The sequence below is a fragment of the Chelonia mydas genome, chromosome 9, assembly GCF_015237465.2.
Source record: "Chelonia mydas isolate rCheMyd1 chromosome 9, rCheMyd1.pri.v2, whole genome shotgun sequence".
NCBI lineage: Eukaryota > Metazoa > Chordata > Testudines > Cheloniidae > Chelonia > Chelonia mydas.
The window spans coordinates 75,468,215-75,482,158 of record NC_057855.1 but is presented as its reverse complement, the minus strand read 5'-3'; the positions used below and the strand labels follow the sequence as shown (position 1 = coordinate 75,482,158).

The window sequence follows — 13,944 nt, the reverse complement described above, 5'->3', positions numbered from 1 at the left end:
AATAGCTGGCACAATTCTTTTCTCCGAAAGCAGGGTTGCCAACTCATAAACTGTGAGACTTCTGGGAATTTTACAATAATTGGTATGTTTCTTAAAACCCCAGTTCCTGGAGTCTCATGAATACACAAATCTCAGCTCTTTCTTTCTTTCTTTCTTTCGTTCTTTCGTTCTTTCGTTCTTTCGTTCTTCCTTTCGTTCTTCCTTTCTTCCTTCCTTCCTTTCATAGAAATTTCTAGTTCTCAACATTGTGGAGAAGAGCTTGAAAATATGACCAGAGTTTACCCTAAAGTTACCCAGAAGGCACATAAAAAGAACCCAACATTTATATACATTTTAAAATCCCATGGTTGTAAAGGCAATCCTGGGGCTTTAGGGGGCAAGACTCATGACTTCTGAATGCCTGGGGTTGGCAATACTGTGAAAGAGTCAATTTAGTTACAGAAATGGGGAGGGGTCCTTGCTGCCCAGGCAAAAAGTGCAACATTTGGTGTGGCATTCTGCCAGTCATGGCCTGGGGCCAGCTGAAACACTGGTTTGCAAAAGGAAAAAGTAATTTCCTTACCATAATGTTCTCTTTTCCTAGTATGTGCCTGCTGTTCCAGGTACTGTCCCTGCATGGATGTACTGCTTTCAGTCCCATGTCTCTGGTAGATTTTCCAGTCTCTCCCCTTCTCTTTCTTATTCTGCCAGCAGGCATTCCCTGCTCGTGGGTGTGACATACTGCAGCCAAACACAGCCAGACCTGCATGAAAAAATTAATAAATATTGAAACTTGGTTAGGATCTCGGAAATAATCAAATGAAAGCAAGTTTTATCAGTAGGGCCACTGAGGTCCTAGACAGCAAAATAAAAACGACTCCTTCTTCCTCACAGGAGTTAAACTCTACAAGAACACAAATGCCTTCTAATCCTACATTTCTATGGTTCTATGATTGTTAATAAAATGCCTCTGTGCCTTGCAGAAAAATAATGGCATTTGATAGGATCCACACTAGGTGCAGACAGAGAACAACAATGTAGGTGAAAAACCTGTCCAATTGCTTGGTCTGACCTATCAAGATCACATCAGCTTGAAAAACTATGAAAATAAGGAGATGATCTCTCACCTGGCATAGAAGAGTTACTAAGTGAAGGAGTATGAAAAGACAAAATGGATGTTTCTTGAATAAACAGTGGAACCTCTATTTCTGAGCAAGCTCATTTAAGTGACTATTACAAATTACAGTTTACTGGATCCAGTAAGTAATCTGTTACATATTATTAATGACTTCTTGGGATTACTTTCAACAAGCTATTTGGAAGACTGAAAATAAAGTCAAAACTAAACTAGATTGTGACGGGTTGGATCACAGAAACCCTCTGGGAGCTGCCACCTGATGTGCCAAGACTACTTATGCCCCTGCTTTCCTGCCCAGACAGCTTAGGACTCCAGCACCCTGCCTGGTTTGAGCCAGACCCATTAGCCTGCTGCCAACACAGACCCAGGTCTGAACCACGTCCCCTAACAGCTGTAGGCTTAACTGAAAGCAGCTTACAGAAGTGTTCCTGTCCTTGACACTCAGATGCCCAACTCCCAATGGGGTCCAAACCCTAAATAAATCTGTTTTACCCTGTATAAAGCTTATACAGGGTAAACTCATAGATTGTTTGCCCTCTATAACACTGATAGAGAGATATGCACAGCTGTTTGCCTCTCCAAGTATTAATACATACTCTGGGTTAATTAATAAGTAAAAAGTGATTTTATTAAATACAGAAAGTAGGATTTAAGTGGTTCCAAGTAGTAACAGACAGAACAAAGTGAATTATCAAGCAAAATAAAATAAAATCCACAAGTCTATGTCTAATAAAACTGAATACAGACAAAACCCCACCAGTTCCAGTAAGCTTCCTTTTACAGACTAATCTCCTTCTAGTCTGGGTCCAGCAATCACTCACACCCCCTGTAGTTACTGTCCTTTGTTCCAGTTTCTTTCTTGGGGGTGGAGAGGCTCTCTCTTTAGCCAGCTGAAGACAAAATGGAGGGGTCTCCCACAGGCTTAAATAGACTTTTTCTTGTGGATGGAGACCTCCTCCTCTCTCCTATGCAAAGTCCAACTCCAAGATGGAGTTCTGGAGTCACCTGGGCAAGTCACATGTCCATGCATGACTCACAGTTTCTTACCAGGTAGCAGCCATGGGTCACATGCTACCTTGAATGTCCTCAAGTAGACCTCTTATGTGGACTGGAGCATTCCAAGATCCTTTGTACTTTAAGTGCTTCTTGATTTGCACATTCCTTTCTCAAGAAGCTGACCAAATGCTTTACAAAGGTTACTTAAAAATCAAGCCAGTACACAGCCAATATTCATAACTTCGAATACAAAAATAACACATGCATACAAATAGGATTAATAGATTCAGTAGATCATAACCTCTACAGAGATATGTTACATAAAACATATTCTAGTTATGTCATATATACATTCATAAGCATATCTCCATAAAGCCTTATGGAGGGCATCGTCACATAGATATCAACTCAAGTCAAGATTTAAACATTTTTTTCCATTGGTATGACAATTAGTAGCAGGCACTGGATGACTCCTTCTGGGTGTATTATTAGTTATAAATTAACTAGCACAGAGGATATTAAGCAGCAAGGAGGAGAAAACTCTTCCATGTCTATCAGGAACACTTTCTTATATGACATCTGCAGCACATCCACCCTGCAGAGAAAGGATTGTGTGTTGAGCAGTGCTTTGTAGGAACTCCCAGACTAGACTCCAGAAGAACAAGATGGCTGGAAGGATTGTCTCTTGGATTAGGATCATGTCTGTACTTGTCGTACAAGTGAATTTCCTCTTATTAAATAACTGAACCAAACCATTGCAAGTCATCACCTGAATGAAATCCTGAGTGCTTCCCTCTAGGGGTATTATAAAATCCTGGACCCATTGTCTAAAGCAGCGGTTCTCAAACCATGGGGTGGGCCTCCCAAGGGAGGCACGGGAACGTGTCAAGGGAGGCCCGAGCTGTGTGCTTTCAAAATATAAAAAAAAGGAGCTCTGGCTGTCAGCCCCAGGTGGCTGGAGCTCGTGCAGACAACCATGCACACCTGGGAGGCAGGGATAAAGGGGACAGCCATGGGCTCAGGCTCTCCTCCCTTCCCTTAATCCCTCACTGCGAAGCAGACTGGACTCAAGCTCTCCTTCATCCTGCCCCCAATCCCTCACCTGGAGGTGGTGGGGTTCCAGCTGTCAGCCCCGGGGTAGCAGAAGCGGTGAAGAAGTAAGGGTGGCCATAGGGCCCTAAGTCTACTGTGAAAAATGATATTGACAAATATCACTTTTCACACTGCCACCCTTACTTCTGTGCTGCTGCTGACGTGTGCTGCCTTCAGAGCTGGGCACTGGGCCAGCAGCCGCTGCTCTCTGCTCTGTCTTCAGAGCTGGATGGTGGTATAGGTACTTGTGGAAGGGGGAGGGGGTGTAAACACCCACAGACACAAATAAGCTTGAGATCAAATAAGCTTGAGAACCACTGCTCTAAAGACATTATAAGACACTTAGTTCTGCATACTAGATTCTCTTGGGACAGACACTTGCCCAAGTTCCAAGAGGAGAAAGAACTTTTCTCCTGTAAATGAATCCAAAATCATTCTGTATAATAATAACTATTCAATTCTTTTCTTTCCCCATGCCTGGTTATTTGAGAAGCAGAGAATATATTTCATACATTCCTTCCACTCCTATTTAACTATCCATGCTATATAGAATCCTCTCTCCTAAAGGATGGCCACTGGACTTGTATATTTTTCCCTTAGAAACAATTCTCAGACTCCAAATGTGGGAGGCATGAGGAATTTGGAAGAAATGCCTACCTGACCTGCCCAAAGGTTGAAAGGAAGTTATAAATCACCCATGCCCCCATCTCTCCTCCACACACTTCTTAAAAATGTACACCAAATGTGTCTTGTTGAAGCCTTGAATTGTCAACACCAGGAAAGGTGGAAGGTCTTCTGCTGATGATCCAGTATCCATGATCCCCTTGATGGCAATAAGGAATGTTTGCTGTGTCATGGGAGATCAGAGATGCTGCCTAGAGGCATTAGTGGTTTGGGACTGGTCTCTTGTTCTGCAGGTCACAGTACATACACAGGCCCAGCGGCTATGAGTGCATGTCTCCCACTGTGAGACACTCTTCTTCTGCAGTGCTCCTGGATTACTGTCATTTGGATTGTCCCCTGCCATTGGCAGGCTGATAGAGCTGCTAGACCAAAGCAGCTGCCATGATTTGAGGAGAACTATTGACAAGCTCAATAAAGGGGCATTTTAGGATAGGCTGTTCTGCACAGAGAGTAAGCTGGGAGTAGACACATTCAAGGTGACCTTTTCCAACAGATCTAGCTATTTGAGTGGCTTGCAACCTGGAGATATGGGCTAGATCCATCTGCTGCCTTACTGAGGAAAGCCAGTTAGCAATATGGTAAGAAGGCAGGAAAGGCTAAACCACACTGACTGTGTAGTCTTGGAGAGCTGTTTGCAATATTGACGGCTTAGCACTTGCAAGTGGCGAGGTGAAATGGCATCCTAAGCACATCCATGCTGACAACATGCAAACATGGAGGGAACCAGACTCAGCATATGGGGTCATCAGGCTGCCCTGAAACAATAATGGAGAAACCAAAACTTGCAAAGGTTTGTCTGCGTATTTGAACTCTGCTATATAACAGAACAGCTCTATGGCAGGGTGGGAATAGGGTTTAGAAGCTACAGGCTTCCTACCTCTTGTCTCTTATATTAGATTACAGGGAGTTGGAGACAGCAGGAGGAACCACTTTGGAGGGTCTTGCAACCGTTTTGTAAAGTCAGGGACAGATCACTGGGTTCAAGCCAGGAGCCACTTGAATCCTTAGGGAAGCAGTCCAAACATAAGGGTAGCAAGCATGAAAAGGCCGTGAGTGGGACCGAGTGCTAGGGCTCTCCCAGGATGCTTAGGGAGTTCATCTTTTGCTTTTTGCTGACTGATGTACATTTATTTGGATTTAAATAATAAAGAGTATCCATTCCAAAAGCTCAAAGCGTCCACGCGGTTAATTAAACTTATAGCTGAAAATGGTCACCACTCAGCAGCAAAAATAAATAAGCTATAACTAGATTATATATTATGTGGATGAGGGTTGGCAGAAACAGAGCATCGCTTTCAACAATGCCAGGACCAGAAGAAAATTTAACTGTTGGGAACTGAAAGTGAGTTATCTTCACCTAGTAAATGGGCAAGAAATGTTCAGTTACACTTCCAACAATTCCTTTAATGGGTCTCCACCTAGGCATAGGGGAGTCTATATTGGCAGATAGCTTTGCAGAACTGGTCAGTCAAACAAAACGGAAAACTAAAGTAATGACTCCAAGAAAGATATTTAATTAAATAACTCAATTAGCATCACAATACAAGTAACAGAAATAAAAATGAAAACACTCGCAACAGCCTTAACTCTGACCCACAATCAAACCATGAGTTTACATTTCATGCAACAGTTGCATCAAGGACTATTTAAAAAGTTCTAAAAATAACCCATATACATAAAAATGTCATATGTCAATACAATTTGCAGAATATAAAAACACTCATTTTTACATAAGACACCACATACACTGTTTATAATCCTGTGAAAACTACAGATGAATGCTAACTTAAAGTAATTGAATGAGCCAGGGTAGTCTTTTAGAGAAAAAATTATACTAATAATTTCACAATACATATTAGACAAATTTAAAATGTAAATATTTTGAAAAACACTAGCTGTCACACCGGTCAATTTAGGTTTCAGAATAATTTTTTCAGTATGTTGTTTCAGAATGGTTTAATTTCTATAAGAATGCACATTGTTATGAGTGTCTGTGTTGGTGAACCCCTTTATAAGGGGGGAGGGGTCTTTTTTTTAGAGGCTGCATTGGTGGAACTATTGTCTATATAGTATTTATGTAAGTTTACTTAAATGAGATTTTTTTTTTAGAAATTTCCTTGCTTTTAAGAAACATTTTAACACTGGAGAAAAAGATTCATACACAATATTTTCATTTTATCACTTGTTTAAAATTATTTTATAACATATTTAACATTTATGCATTATGATTTTTCTAAAAATAAATGATCAAAAAGGCATATGAATTTTTTTCTACCAACTTTACAGAGCATGCAGTGCTCTTATGATGTTCGTTTTTTTAGACTAAAATTTTCTGATAAGGTGCTTGCACATCATTTTTATTTTTCTGAGAGATGGAAAACAAATTGGTTAATGTAACAACTTGTGTGTGCATGAGAAAACTTTTTATTCTCATGACATTTCTCTTTCATCACCTTCAAGAATTAAAAAATCCCAGAAGTAATTAATTTAAATTGGTTTTCAGAAAGAAAATGTTAGCAGTATCACAAAAATAAGCACCTTTTTGACAACAAAATGGTTTTGACATGTATATTTCCTGGAATAATTTCATGAGCTTCTAAGATGATGCCATTGAACTGAAAGATAAATATGCGTGCTCGCTAGATCTTAAAACTGATAATGCAGAAGTGACTTGGTTCACACTGAATTCTGGTGTGTCGTTTAGTTCTTATTACTATATTTGGCAAGGGCCAAAGAATGATCTGCCACAAACTACATGTCTAAGTTAAGTTGCCTAAAAATTAGAGGAGTCCGTTATAATAATTATATTCATACTGTGAGGAAGATCAGTTCATCTTTTTCACTGACTTTGATTTCAGCTGACCTAAGTAGGAAATCAAGTCACTGATATACATAAAATTTGTCTATATCTAACAGTTCTTCCACACCAGCTGTAACCGTGTGTGTGTTTGGAAATTAGCTATATGTTTTCTTTGTGTATATTGTCTAATTTATTAGGCTTTGTTCAAATGACCTATTTTAGCATGACATTTAAAATTTCACAGTCCATGTTCTCCCATTTTAGAAATGTTTATGGATGATAACTGACATCTTGAACAAAAAACAGGAGCAAATAGGTAGTCAGTATGGAGCACAGAGTGCTGGTGTTGTGTGCACACAATGGCTTCCATCACTCCAGAAATGGTGCATTCTTTGCTCGCTAAAACTTCCAGGTGTTTTTCAAAGATGTTCCCAAAGAGTGCACTGCAGTACTCTAGACTTGAAACCAGAACCATATAATTATAACTATGTGCTGAGATTTACCAGGCAGGAGCAGCCCCTAGGCAAATTGATAGTGCAAATGGCACTATTTGCCACAGCTGTTACCTTGTAACTCAGGAGCAGTAATAGATCGACCCAAGGCTGCATACTCAACTGGCAAAGGTTAGACACACAGTACCATTCCAATGGAAAGGGCACTCACACCCCGGCTTATTCCAATCTAGTTGCTTTTCCTGCCTGTTAACATCATTTTATCTTATGCAGGTTGAACCTACACTAGTTTATTTCCATCTATAGCCCTACCCTTGTCAGACATTGGGAAATCAGAGACATGGAAGTATCCAGGTTTGTTTAAAAGAATACATGAAGAGGAGGTGTGATGGGGTATACTGGCTGTTCTGGCTTTGGGGGAGAACCCATTTGGGGCTGGAAAGCATCCTGCCCCAAGCGGTGCTTAGAAAGAAAACGTGGTTTCTGCATGCACTGCAGCACATTCTCTAGGACCATCCAAGGTAAATGTTCGGGTGTGCTTGACAGGTGTACTGAATACAGTACCAGACTGCCTTGTGGAGGACTCTGGGACTGTGGACCAGGTGGGTGAGCAGCACTGAGAAGGTCATACTAGAGACAAGGGTGCCAGCCGCAAAAAGTAGAGGTGTAAACATTGAGGATGGCTGGCCAGAGAAGAGAGAGGCCTAGGGAAAGAATGTAGGGCAAGAAGCAGGTTGTTCAGACTGGGTAAGGCTGGGAAGGAGGAAAGTCAAGTGTCTGTCTAGACCATGTGTGTGTAATTCTATGACTGTGCATCGATGGTGAGATTAACAGGGTTGTCTATATCAAAATACTTCAGGAGGGGCACTTTTGTGGCAATCAATGTTTTAATTCCTGGAAACTGCACTTGGACTAAACCCAGTACCAACTGACTTCCAGGAAGCAGTGGGAGTGGAGCACTTGTCTTTGACAAGTTTGGGTGAATTTACACATATATGTGATCATAACAATGGATTGCTTAAGTGTTACTGTGTCTTATGGGGATTCCATCTGAAAAATGGCTTCTTCCTTTTTGGGTTGGCCTGAAGACAGTGTTCATTGAGTATGTGCCCCATAGAAGTGATGTCTTCCAGCCCAGTTTGGTAGTTTGCTTTACTTCCTTTTCTTTGTATTGTTAACATGTTGTGAACCCTTTCACCATGCTGTGCAACGGTCTCTCCCCATATTAATAGGTTGTCCATAATGACTTCTACAACTTCTAATAATATCAAATAACTGCGCTACAATACTTTGATAGACTTGTAGTGCTAGAGCAACCCATCACGAACACTGCCTCATGAGAAGCACTGAGGAGGATACTGTTTCTAGAATGCCCTCCATCCTCTCCCAAAATTTTTGACAAGTGCCATGGGCTCTCAAAAGTCCGTAGGTGCTAATCACTGCAAAGGGACAATGGAGACTTCAGTTCGTCACCAACACTAAATGAACCCTATGCTGTTTGCCTGTCTCTAGTGGGAGAGAGATAAGGCATTAAAAGGAAACCAATATAAAAACTGCAAAAATAATTTGACACTCACATAGTGGGCCAAATTAGGTTCTCAGCCCTGGTCTACACTAGGAGTTGAGGTCGAATTTAGCAGCGTTCAATTGATTTAACCCTGCATCCGTCCACACGACGAAGCCCTTTTTTTCGACTTAAAGGGCTCTTAAAATCGATTTCCTTACTCCACCCCCGACAAGGGTATTAGCGCTGAAATCGGCCTTGCTGGGTTGAATTTGGGGTACTGTGGATGCAATCAGACGGTATTGGCCTCCGGGAACTATCCCACAGTGCTCCATTGTGACCGCTCTGGACAGGACTCTCAACTCAAATGCACTGGCCAGGTAGACAGGAAAAGAACCGCAAACTTTTGAATTTCAATTTCCTGTTTGGCCAGAGTGGCAAGCTGCAGGTGACCATGTAGAGCTCATCAGCAGAGGTGACCATGATGGAGTCCCAGAATTGCAAAAGAGCTCCAGCATGGACCGAACGGGAGGTACGGGATCTGATCGCTGTATGGGGAGAGGAATCCGTGCTATCAGAACTCCGTTCCAGTTTTTGAAATGCCAAAACCTTTGTCAAAATCTCCCAGGGCATGAAGGACAGAGTCCATAATAGGGACCTGAAGCAGTGCCGTGTGAAACTTAAGGAGCTGAGGCAAGCCTACCAGAAAACCAGAGAGGCGAACGGCCGCTCCGGGTCCAAAACCCAAACATGCCACTTCTATGATGAGCTGCATGCCATTTTAGGGCGTTCAGCCACCACTACCCCAGCCCTGTTGTTTGACTTCTTCAATGGAGATGGAGGCAACACGGAAACAGGTTTTGGGGACGAGGAAGATGATGATGATGAGGTTGTAGATAGCTCACAGCAAGCAAGCGGAGAAACCATTTTTCCCGACAGCCAGGAACTGTTTCTCACCCTGGACCTGGAGCCAGTACCCCCTGAACCCACCCAAGGCTGCCTCCCAGACCCGCAGGTGGAGAAGGGATCTCTGGTGAGTGTACCTTTCAAAATACTATACATGGTTTAAAAGCAAGCATGTTTAATGATTAATTTGCCCTGGCATTCGTGGCTCTCCTGGATATACTCCCAAAGCCTTTGCAAAAGGTTTCTGGGGAGGGCAGCCTTATTCCATCCACCATGGTAGGACACTTTACCACTCCAGGCCAGTAGCACGTACTCGGGAATCATTGTAGAACAAAGCATTGCAGCGTATGTTTGCTGGCGTTCAAACAACATCCGTTCTTTATCTCTCTGTGTTATCCTCAGGAGAGTGAGATATCATTCATGGTCACCTGGTTGAAATAGGGTGCTTTGCTTAAGGGGACACTGAGAGGTGCCCGTTCCTGCTGGGCTGTTTGCCTGTGGCTCAACAGAAATGTTCCCCACTGTTAGCCACGGGGAGGAGGGAGGGTGGAGGGGCTAGCCACGCGGTGGGGGGAGGCAAAATGCAACCTTTTAACGAAAGCACATGTGCTATGTATGTAATGTTAACAGCAAGGTTTACCCTGAAAGAGTGTACCCATTGTTCTAGAAAATGTGTCTTTTTAAATACCACTGTCCCTTTTTTTTAACTCCACCGGCTGCATTTGTTTCAAGGATCACAGGATCTTCTCCTTCCCAGAGGCTAGAGAAGATTAGAAGGCGAAAAAAATGCACTCGTGATGAAATGTTCTCTGAGCTCATGCTGTCCTCCCACACTGACAGAGCACAGATGAATGCGTGGAGGCAGACAATGTCAGAGTGCAGGAAAGCACAAATGACCGGGAGGAGAGGTGGCAGGCTGAAGAGAGTAAGTGGCAGGCTGAAGAGAGAGCTGAAGCTGAAAGGTGGCGGCGGCATGACGAGAGGAAGCAGGATTCAATGCTGAGGCTGCTGGAGGATCAAACCAATATGCTCCAGCATATGGCTGAGCTGCAGGAAAGGCAGCAGGAGCACAGACCGCCGCTACAGCCCCTGTGTAACCAACCGCCCTCCTCCCCAAGTTCCATATCCTCCTCACCCAGATGCCCAAGAACGCGATGCGGGGGCCTCCGGCCACCCAGCCACTCCACCCCAGAGGACTGCCCAAGCAACAGAAGGCTGGCATTCAATAAGTTTTAAAGTTTTAAACTTTTAAAGTGCTGTGTGGCCTTGTCCTTCCCGCCTCCACCACCCCTCCTGGTGCTTCTCTCCTCCACCACCCCTCCTGGGCTACCTTGGCAGTTATCCCCCTATTTGTGTGATGAATGAATAAAGAATGCATGAATGTGAAGCAACAATGACTTTATTGCCTCTGCAAGTGGTGATCGAAGGGAGGAGAGGAGGGTGGTTAGCTTACAGGGAAGTAGAGCGAACCAAGGGGCGGGGGGTTTCATCAAGGAGAAACAAACAGAACTTTCACACCGTAGCCTGTCCAGTCAGGAAACTGGTTTTCAAAGCTTCTCTGATGTGCACCGTGCCCTCCTGTGCTCTTCTAACCGCCCTGGTGTCTGGCTGTGCGTAACCAGCAGCCAGGCGATTTGCCTCAACCTCCCACCCCGCCATAAACGTCTCCCCCTTACTGTCACAGATATTGTGGAACGCACACCAAGCAGTAATAACAGTGGGAATATTGGTTTCGCCAAGGTCTAAGCAAGTCAGTAAACTGCGCCAGCATGCCTTTAAATGTCCAAATGCACATTCTACCACCATTCTGCACTTGCTCAGCCTGTAGTTGAACAGCTCCTGACTACTGTCCAGGCTGCCTGTGTATGCCTTCATGAGCCACGGCATTAAGGGGTAGGCTGGGTCCCCAAGGATAACTATAGCCATTTCAACATCCCCAATGGTTATTTTCTGGTCTGGGAATAAAGTCCCTTCCTGCAGCTTTTGAAACAGACCAGAGTTCCTGAAGATGCGAGCGTCATGTACCTTTCCCGGCCATCCCACGTTGATGTTGGTGAAACGTCCCTTGTGATCCACCAGAACTTACAGCACTATTGAAAAGTACCCCTTGTGGTTTATGTACTTGCCGGCTTGGTGCTCCGGTGCCAAGATAGGGATATGGGTTCCGTCTATGGCCCCACCACAGTTAGGGAATCCCATTGCAGCATAGCCATCCACTATGACCTGCACATTTCCCAGGGTCACTACCCTTGATATCAGCAGATCTTTGATTGCGTGGGCTACTTGCATCACAGCAGCCCCCACAGTAGATTTGCCCACTCCAAATTGATTCCCGACTGACTGGTAGCTGTCTGGCGTTGCAAGCTTCCACAGGGCTATCGCCACTCGCTTCTCAACTGTGAGGACTGCTCTCATCTTGGTATTCTTGCGCCTCAGGGCAGGGGAAAGCAAGTCACAAAGTTCCATGAAAGAGCCCTTACGCATGCGAAAGTTTCGCAACCACTGGGAATCGTCCCAGACCTGCAACGCTATGCGGTCCCACCAGTCTGTGCTTGTTTCCCGAGCACAGAATCGGGTTCCACAGCATGAACCTGCCCCATTAGCAGCATGATGCCCACATTGCCAAGGCCCGTGCTTTGAGAGAAGTTTGTGTCCCTGTCCTCATCACTCACGTCACCGCGCTAACGTTGCCTACTCGCCCGGTATCGCTTTGCCAGTTTCTGGTGCTGCATATACTGCTGGATAATGCATGTGGTGTTTAATGTGCTCCTAATAGCCAAAGTGATCTGAGCGGGCTCCATGCTTGCCGTGGTATGGCGTCTGCACAGAAAAAAGGCGTGGAATGATTGTCTGCCGTTGCCCTGACGGAGGGAGGGGTGACCGACAACATGGCTTACAGGGTTGGCTTACAGGGAATTAAAATCAACAAAGGGGGTGGCTTTGCGAGAAACTGAATGGCCCCCTCAAGGATAGAACTCAAAACCTCAAGGTTAGAACTCAAAACTGGGTTTAGCAGGCTGTTGATTTCACAGAGGGAGGGAGGGAGGGAGGGAGGAGAAAATGAATACAAAACAAATCTGGTCTATTTCTTGTTTTGAGCCACTTCATCTATCTTTATACATCCTGCTGGCAGCAGACTGTGCAGTACAACTGCTAGCCATCGTCAACACCTGGGTGCTTGGCAGAAGACAGTGCAGTATGACAACTAGCCATCATCTTCTGCTAGCTAGAAGTTAAAAGACAGTGGACTGCCGGTAGGACTCAATCGCCACGAGACGAAACAAGGGAAATGACCTGGCTGAGTCACTCCCATGTTTGCCCAGGCGCCTGTTTAAAAGAGCACCCAGGACTACGTCGATGAAGGCTACCAGTCATATTGTCTGCTGCCAAAAGGCAATAAACTTCTGCTGTGTAGCAATGCAGTACCACGTCTGCCAGCACCCAGGAGACATACGGTGATGGTTAGCTGAGCGGGCTCCATGCTTGCCGTGGTATGGCATCTGCACAGGTAACTCAAGAAAAAAGGCGAAAAACGATTGTCTGCCCTTGCTTTCACGGAGGGAGGGAGGGAACGGGGGCCTGACGATATATACCCAGAACCACCCGTGACAATGTTTTAGCCCCATCAGGCACTGGGATTTCTACCCAGAATTCAAATGGGCAGCGGAGACTGCGGGAACTGTGGGATAGCCACCCACAGTGCAACACTCCGGAAGTCGATGGTTGACTCGGTACTGTGGAAGCACACCGCCGACTACATGCACTTAGAGCATTTGTGTGGGGACACACACAATCAGCTGTATAAAAACGCTTTCTACAAAACTGACTTCTATAAATTCGACCCAATTTCGTAGTGTAGACATACCCTTAGTTACACCAATGTAAGCACTGAATTACACTGGTGTAACAGAGCAGAACTTGCCTCACTATATTCAAATTGTAGCTGTTGATCGAATTTTTAACAGTTTAACTTGCTTTCATTTCCTCAGACTGTAAAAGCCTGAGCTGCTCTGAGTGTCCTCTTAAGACACTTGAAAACATAGTCCACATGGTGGGATCTCTTGCCTCACTCAAACTTTAGAGCTGGTTGGCCATAAGCTTTCATCCATGCTGATGGAAACTCATTGATCATCTGAAGTTTTCTGCCAATTGATCAAAACTTAATTGAAATTAATGCTAGTCCAAAATAAGTGAATTATCTGAAATCAGACACCAATGTGTGTTTGTAGCCAAAGTGAATGGTGGCATTTGGAAATAACAGAGCATCGATGAATAAGCATTCAATCTTTCCCCAGAACTAAACAGGAAAATAAGTTCAGGCAATGATGTGGTTAAGAATTAAAACAGGGGTGGGCAAACTATGGCCCATCGCCTATTTTAATCCAGCCCTTGA

At 44.2% G+C, this 13,944-nt stretch overlaps 1 long non-coding RNA gene across 1 annotated transcript in view; it reads right to left on the bottom strand.

Annotated features, from left to right (window-relative positions):
* LOC119567093 overlaps positions 1-13,944 on the bottom strand; it is a 244,613-nt gene that overhangs the window by 16,684 nt on the left and 213,985 nt on the right. Inside the window, exon 9 of the long non-coding RNA XR_005226813.2 lies at positions 563-742. This is a non-coding gene — a long non-coding RNA (uncharacterized LOC119567093). The remainder of the gene's footprint in view (positions 1-562; positions 743-13,944) is intronic.